The following is an 8,031-nucleotide window of genomic DNA, read 5'->3' as shown; positions in this document are numbered from 1 at the left end:
CAAAGCCCTGGGTTCCTTCAGCAGATCATCTTTCCAGTCCTATGACCTGTTATGGGATCATAAAATCTTAAATATGGCTACCAGTCTTCTGTCACTCACCATCTCCTAACTTATAGTCTTATAGTCCCATTACCAAGCACAGGAGCTCTCTGCTCCTGTTTCTAGGTTCGGAGCCTAATCATTGGTATTAGAGATACAGAAGTCTGTATCAGAAGTGGGCAAAATGCAGCCCGTGTGCCAGATGTGGTCTGCCAGGACATTCTATCCAGCCTGCAGGGCCCCTAAAATTTTTTAGAAAATTAATATTTATCTGCCCCTGGCTGCCTGTCTTGCAGCCCTTGATGGCTTGCCAAAACTCAGTAAGCGGCCCTCCACCCAAAATAATTGCCTGCCCCTGGTCTATATACTTGTGTGATTTGAAAGGCAAAGCTAATCCTGAACCTATAAGAGAGTTGGAACCTGGTGGATGACTGTTGCTTACCCTTGGATTTAAATACCTGTATTCCTAGGGCATCCAATGGATCTGTTAAAAATGTATATACCAATTTGAAAGATTCCGATTTTTTTTTTTTTTTGGGGGGGAGAATTTCCCTGAATAAAAATATGGAATAACACTGTTCTTGAAAGAATATGTCAAAATGATAGAAGTTAATGTTTTTTAAATGAAATTAGAACTGAATACAGTAATTGTTGTGCAAGTATAATGTTCTCCAATATTCAGTACCTTTGTATACTTCCGCGATTTCCCCTTAATTTTACTGTTGCAAAGTTTTTGCAAAACAAAATCTTGCAAGGTACTTTGAAAATAGTCAGTTTGGGGTAGCATGTTCCATAATCTGGGGTCTTTCACACAGACTGTATTCTAGCTTCACAGCAAGCATTGGCAGATTTGGTGTTCTGGTGAGGGGGCCGCTGTTTTGGCTTTTCTTTCATGTCTCGCCATTCCTTTGATGTAGACACGCCTCAGGTTATTGAAGGTTCTAAAAACTGAGACAGAGCCTTCAAGTGGTACTTGAAATAAATTGGAATTTAATAGAAAATACAGACAGGCAGTAAGACTCGTTCTCTGTTATTTATTTACCTGTGGTGGGAGCTGTGCTCTGTTGAAGATTTGTTTGGTTTCTTTTTTTATATAGAAACATGTAGTAATGTATTGTAGAGATTCCAAATGGAGTGAATGGATAATAGTATTTAGATCCTCATCAGCAGGAAAGTACCCTGGGCTAGGGACAGACATTACACAAACTGGTTTAAGTGATCAGAAACTGGTTTAAACCTATAACAGAACAGATGTTCAGTGCACACAAACCAGTTTAAAAATGGCTGAAACAGGTTTGAGATAAACCTGGTCGAATGTAGTATCAGACTTAACTGATTTGGCTCAAACCAGTTTTTATGCAATGTCTGTCCCAGACCCTTTGCCGGTTTTAAGTTAAATTGGAGTCCCCCAGCATCCCAGCATGCTCTCTGGGCTGGGCAGGGTTCTCTGCTCCGCAGCAGGGCTGGCCCCTTTCCTCTCCTCTACTCCCTGGCTGGAGCTTGGCATGAACTTTTGCAGGCACAGCAGGGTTTGCGGACTTCCCTGTGCTCCCTTCCCCCCCCCCCACCTCACTTCCTACTTAAGCAGAGATCCCTTCTTCCTCTTTGCCACAGCAGGGATCATAGTCAGCATGTGGTATGCTAGCTAATGCCAAGAGGTGTCTGCGTGTGTGTGTCTCCAATTTCACTGGGATAGGCAGACAGAACAGTGACCGCTTAGGGCTTTTAGAGCTAATCAACAGGTCAGCCAGTAAGCTGTTTAAGAAGTTTGAAGTAATGTGCAGGGAGGCGATTATTTTGCTAATCAGGTGACAGTTATCAGCCCCTGTCCCTGGCTTGCTTGCCTGTCAGTTGGCTGCAGACTGTATGATGAAGCAGGGAGGGAGATCAAAATGTTCCATGTAATCTGCAGATGCGTGCACTGCACACATACTCTTGCCTCGGAGTGCTAGCTGGGGGCTGGCAACACTCCTGCCCCTTGAGCAGCCAGTGGGGAAAAAGCCTGGCACTCTGCAGGCAGACCTCCCTAGTAAAAGTCCTGCTGGGGCCTGGCCACACCCCCCTCAGCTCAGCTCAGCTCAGCTCAGCTCCCTGTAGTCAGGAAGGGAGGGCTATTCTAGCACCCCCTGGCTTTGAGCCTGAGCCACTGCAGGTATGTGCTTGAATTTCCTCAGTCCAGAGAGAATATTTGACCAGTTTCAAACTAGTTGAGCCCAGTCAGGTTAGACTAACCTGCAAAGATTGAATCAATTCAAGCTCAGGCTTTTTGAACATCTGTCCCTAGCTGTAGTGTCCTGGCAAGAAACAGACTAGAGTACAAGTTGTAAGAAAACAGTTCCTCTATTTCTGTCTGTATTCAAGATTAATGAAGAGTCTGTTGACATCTTGAGACTTGGTGCAAAATTGGCAAATGGAGCCAGATGCCTTTTGATGGAAGGTGAGGACAACATTGTTGCTAGATGTGATATTCTCCTTCCTCATTCCCCCCCCCCCTTTTAAATCTGACTGCATACAATAGTAGTCAGCTGCTTTTCATTTAAGTGCCAAACCAGTAGTGATTCTTTACGTCCATGACAGGGATGGCTGTGTCTATCGAGTAGATCTAAAAGTGGGTGTCGCATGTGTGCTGTTGACAAGGAAGCTCGTTGTCTTTCACTACTTTTCTTCAGATGGGTTACAGGAGAAGTGACATAGTATTGCTCTTGGTAGAACTTTTATATTTGGGCTTTTAAAGATGTACATTAGCTGTCTGAGATCCCTGGGCCCTTTTTGAGGAGAGTGGAATATTTCACATACAGTAGTGCATGACCTGTTTTGTAAGCGCAGTTTCAGTGTTGTGGGATTCTCTGATTATACTGGAAGGAGCCTTATTTTTTTCTTATTGGAATATGTTCTGTATGCAGTTTGTGTATTATAGGGGAAAACTTGAAAGGGTCAAATACGTTCCCTCTTGTCTTCAGTATATTTTATTTAATTATGAAGAGCTTGACTACACATGATGCTATTAAGGAATACTTACTTTAAAACAAGCTATTTCCGAACAACTCCATGTATTGACACTCCAGAGTAGGATGTCAATGTACAGTTATTCTGGAAAAGGTGTCACACTTTAAATTCAGTTCCTATCTTAATCCTAATTAGCTTTCAAGGATAGATAAGGCATTAGTGAAATACTTTATTGAAAGCTGGGTATAACTTTTCACTTGGATTATCAGTAGTATAAGAAACCTACCAAAATCTAGTGCCTGTTGGTATACAGCCCAACCAAAGCATTTTATATACAGCAATTCATAAAAAAAATTTATATTCATTGCCAAAAAATGCTCAAAATAAAAAGTATAATTTCTTCGCATCTGTATATGCCTGCTGAAATCTTGAAGCTTCCCTTTTAAAATTACATTCTGTTCTGTAGTTTAGGAGATTTAATATTTTTCTTTTTACAGATGAAAGATTTTTCAGCTGTAATGAGTAATGTTATAACTTTTTGTTCTGGGATACAAGCTGCAGGAGCACTTAAAATGCTAAGACAGCTTATATACATATGTTTCCTTTCAGAAGCTTACCAGGCCAAGTGTTTGGCCAGAAGTCAGAACTGTTGAAATTGCTCTGCAGAGTCCAAACTGTTCTGTGAGAGAGCACTTGGAGTACTCGAGTTACATTTATAAAACATTGTACATGTTATGTTAAGGGGTTGTAATGGTGTTTTGTGTTAGTCTGTTAGTTCCCTGTTTTCTTGGAATTATTTGGTATTGCTGGATAGATTTCAAACTTGCTCCTCTAGTTTGAAATGCAGTGGTTCATTTTTTATTTCACTTCTCTTACCTGCAATTGAATCCAAATTCAGATTGGCGGATTTTTTCTTAATCGACTAAAGGGAAATATATAACACGTCTCAATTTAGATGCAACTTGCACACAGTTTATAGAAAATTCAGCTTATATAAGCTTGTTCTTACTCTGTGTGCAGCACCAGAAAATTGTCATAACTTAATTTAATTTTATATCGAGACAGTTTATGTTTTAGTGCTGATATAGAGAGAGATTATATAGCTGTACAAAAATAAGCTTTCTATATGATGTATAATTAGATCTACATATAAGCTCTATCTATCTATAGATATATCGATAGATATAAGTGCGCACATATTCTCTCTCACTTGGTAATTCTGTCATAAAATGTTAGCTCTTAGTTTTCACATTTTGTTTTTACCTCAGAAAAAGAATAGAGCAATTCTGTCTCAAAGAGATCAGAGAGCTTACTACAGGTCAGGATGCTTTTAATGCCATGGATTCTTGTTTGAAAATTATGGGTTTATCCGGTGAATTGCATTTGCCACCCAAACAGTGCAATAATGCATGGCATCCTTCAAAGGATCTCAGGGCACTCTAGTTGAGAAGCACTGCTCTCTACAGATGACAGAAAATTGTCATATAGCTCACTTTATTTAGAAATTTATAATGGAAAGCTTGACATTAAACTGACTTATTTGTATAGCTTGAAATACAGATATTTTATTGTGCGCATTACCAGAAACCAATGCATTACCAACGCCTGCATTACTAGAACACTGAAACTGAAATAATATTTGATTCACCCACTGCTTTCAGTTTCTGCAGAATAATACTGTATTTACTTGAGTATAAGACGAGGCTCCTGTCCTCCCACCAATCAGCATGGGGGAAAAAAGCCCCAAGAGCCAAGTATGTGTAATGGAAATTATTAATTAAATATTATTATAGAGCAAAGTAGCCAATGCTGTAGATACCTCCATAGGAAACGCACAAACTACCCTTGAAAGAAGTGGTTTGTAGAGCTATATAACTTTATTTTCCTTGGGGAAGTCTTGAAAATACATAATTGATATCTGGTGTCTAGTGTGAAATTTTTTTGCTGTTAAAATATTAGCACTTTTTAATACTGGGTGTTGCATGTTAAGCCTTTTGCCAGCTAGCAGGTATTTCTGTTTGCATGTTACTGAAATATTCTTTCCAAAGGTATTGAAAGCCATTAATGAAACAAATGAGAGTTTATACAAATTGCTAGCTGATCACCTTCCCTTAAACTTTGTGAGTAGAATTCTTTAATTTAATTTAAATGAAAATCAGTATTCTGACAAGTCTGGGGTGGAGTAGGCGCTAAGCTAAGGTGCATAGTTGAAAGCTCAGGGGCTGCAAGTTTGAGGCAATAACAGCAGCATTCATGGCAAGGCCTATGTGATCCCAATGAGTCTGCAAATTCTGCTAAAAACCTGTTGCAAGGATGTGAAAAAGGAAGGCAGTGAAGCATTCTGAAAATATTTGGAACATAAATTTGAAAAATACCTATTATAGATAAACTGTGGTTGGACTACAGACAACTATATTGTATTGCTGTGCACAGACCCAAAGCATAATTGTACATTAGATTAGTAAAAATATTTATTTCCAGATCAAAGAATACTGAGGATATATTAAGAAAGGGGTGTGTAGTTGGGTGTTTTCTGGTGAGGGAGGTAGAAGGAAAGGAAGGAAGACACTTGCTAAAACAATGCACCTTCTTTGTTGAGCTGTGACACTGAGACTGGATCTGGTTGTGTAGGTTGCTTAGTTACGCAATCTCCTTTTTATTTGTAAGATATATATTTTGAGAAGGAATAATGATTGTAGAAAATTCAGGGCAAGATATAGATTACTTTAAATGCTTTTTAAGAATTATGTTTTGATTTGACAGTTTTCCTTTAGGATGACTCAAAGATGTTGAATGGCTCATACTTGAGGAAAAGTTCTTTACCATTATTACTGTATAATAGCAGCTACTGTGCTTTACAAGGAAGACAAGCTATAATCAACCACTTAGCTGTTACTGAATCACACTTATCTCCATTTTGCCTGCTTAACTTCCCATAAGCATGCTCTTAAGAATGCATTGACCTCTAATTATTTCTTGCTTTATGTATCCCTTATCCCACATTGGAAAAAATAAAATATATTCCTTTTGGTACACGCCACAGTACAATACAACCCAGCGTTCTTTTAATTTACTCTGTATGGAAAGGAAGTTTTAACAGTTTTACATTCACTAGAAATCAGAAATGTAATGTTTTGTATTTAAATTTTCCAGATGGTATAAATTCAGGAACACTATCAGATGACATTTACTATTATTTAAAAAAATAGACCAGGTCTATTCTGCTCCCACAAAATCACAGTGCGGGAATTAACAAGAATATTAAAGGACTTGGCTTCCTGACTGCCAGATTACAGCAGCTCCAGCCTTGACATGAAGCCTGAGATCAAGGTATTTTTACATACATTTCTGATGCAGCGCTAGGTGCTTTTAATTAGCAAGCTGTGCTAATTAAAAGCGCCTGCACATCGCATGCATCAGGAGCACAGTGCGCCACAGCGCTGAGAAAATGGTGGCATTGAACGTAAGCACATCGAACGTGTTTTAGTTCAAAATGCACAGCTGCCACTTTCTCAGTACGGAGGCATGCTGTACTGCTGATACACATGGCATGTGAGGCTTCCAGAGTACTCTGGATTTCCAGCATGTTGGAGCAGGGTCCCCACGTGTGTAAGTGCCTGTTGATCCATTAAATGTATGCAGTGGAGAATGCTCTGTTGGACCTTGATACGGTATTCCTGCTACACTGGGATTTAGGAAATGATTAGCTGAGAAGCTAACTTTGTGCTGAGCGTATTCTACATTCCCTTCACTGGAGGAATTCTTGCCGTGGCAACTCTGGCTACTGGCACGAAATAGACAAGAGCCACAGAGTGATCCTGGGCTGCTATATGTGTACGAAGAACTTTTGGATTTTATTATAATTTTTTTGCAGGTGGACCTTAATCTGCTGTTTTAGATGACCTCTGTAAGCATCATTTTGGGAATACATAAGTGGAACATGGCTCATAGGTTCTCTGAGCTTTGTGTGCTCAAGCCTCCCCCCCTCCCGGCAGGCTCAGACAAGGAACTGTGCTAGGACATTCCTCTCTGTCTGGGGTGGGTGGGTGGAAGAAGAGAGAAAAAATCTTTAACGTTAAGCTGCTTTCTGGGGATGAGAGTTTAATCATCTCTCCAAATGGTAGCCTCTTGTCAGCACATTTTTTGTGTCAAAATACTGAAAAATTAAGGATTGGCTTGAGGAAACTTATTTTGGACTTGGTTCTGGGAATTCTGGATTCAGTTCATGACTGGAGAATATTTCCTGTGAGATCTTGAGGAAATTGCTTCATCTGTGCCTCAGTTCCCCATCAGTAAAATAGTAATGCTTTCTTTCTCACGCTCTTTGTATTGATTGTTTATAACAGTCAAGACACCCTTTGTCTCGACTCTTCAGGATCATGCTGTCTTAATATGTGCATGTAGAGGGCAAAGCATAATGGGTCTCTAATGTGCTTGGGTACCATGGTGTTACTGTAACGTATACAGTAGTAAAACATTTGTGTGCTTTCATTAGCATTATCTTCAGAGGCCTGCAGCTAACCTGTTCTGTTTCAAATGAATAGGAAAACTTTTGAAAAATAGCTGCTGTGCATTCTTAGCATACTTGAAAACTTTTAGTTGGAAAACTCCACAACTATAGATTTCAATCTGCTGTAGCCCTTTCCTGCTTTTAACTCCCTAAAAGCCAAAGACGGGTAGGGAGGCAGTGATGGAAATGGTAGCAGAGTAGAAAGATAACAAAGATTGTGACTTGATCTGCCAGCATCCTGCCAGCTGGTGGAAGTGAGACTTCATTCTCTTTTTCTCCTCAGTTTGGTTGCGGCACAAGGGAAGTTTCAGTCTGTATCTTTGTGTTTATCTTGTCATGTATGCAGATAACTTGATAACCTGAATGAACATCCTTAATTTTCTCTCCTTTATGTTCTTGGTTCTTACTCCTTTCTTTTCTCTTTCTGGTTGGATATGGAAAAGAAAGGGGGAATTTTACCAAGCCCGTCTCTTTGTCTGTCTTGACTTTTTTTTTTTTTATTCTTCTTTTTCATTCCTTTGCTGTTATAAGACTTC

The 8,031-nt window shown here is 39.5% G+C and overlaps 1 protein-coding gene across 3 annotated transcripts in view; it reads left to right on the top strand.

Annotated features, from left to right (window-relative positions):
* SKAP2 (src kinase associated phosphoprotein 2) overlaps positions 1-8,031 on the top strand; it is a 226,835-nt gene that overhangs the window by 128,668 nt on the left and 90,136 nt on the right. Inside the window, exon 1 of one of the 3 annotated variants that reach the window (XM_019508622.1) lies at positions 6,577-6,596. The exons of the other annotated variants lie outside the window; for them this stretch is intronic. The gene's annotated coding sequence lies outside the window, so the exon portion shown is untranslated. Of the gene's footprint in view, positions 1-6,576; positions 6,597-8,031 lie in introns of those variants that run through there. 3 annotated transcript variants of the gene reach the window in all.

Source organism: Gavialis gangeticus, unplaced genomic scaffold (assembly GCF_001723915.1).
Source record: "Gavialis gangeticus isolate Ggan-Ray unplaced genomic scaffold, GavGan_comp1, whole genome shotgun sequence".
Lineage (NCBI taxonomy): Eukaryota > Metazoa > Chordata > Crocodylia > Gavialidae > Gavialis > Gavialis gangeticus.
The sequence above is the reverse complement of the archived record's forward strand: the minus strand, read 5'-3'. Positions and strand labels throughout refer to the sequence as shown.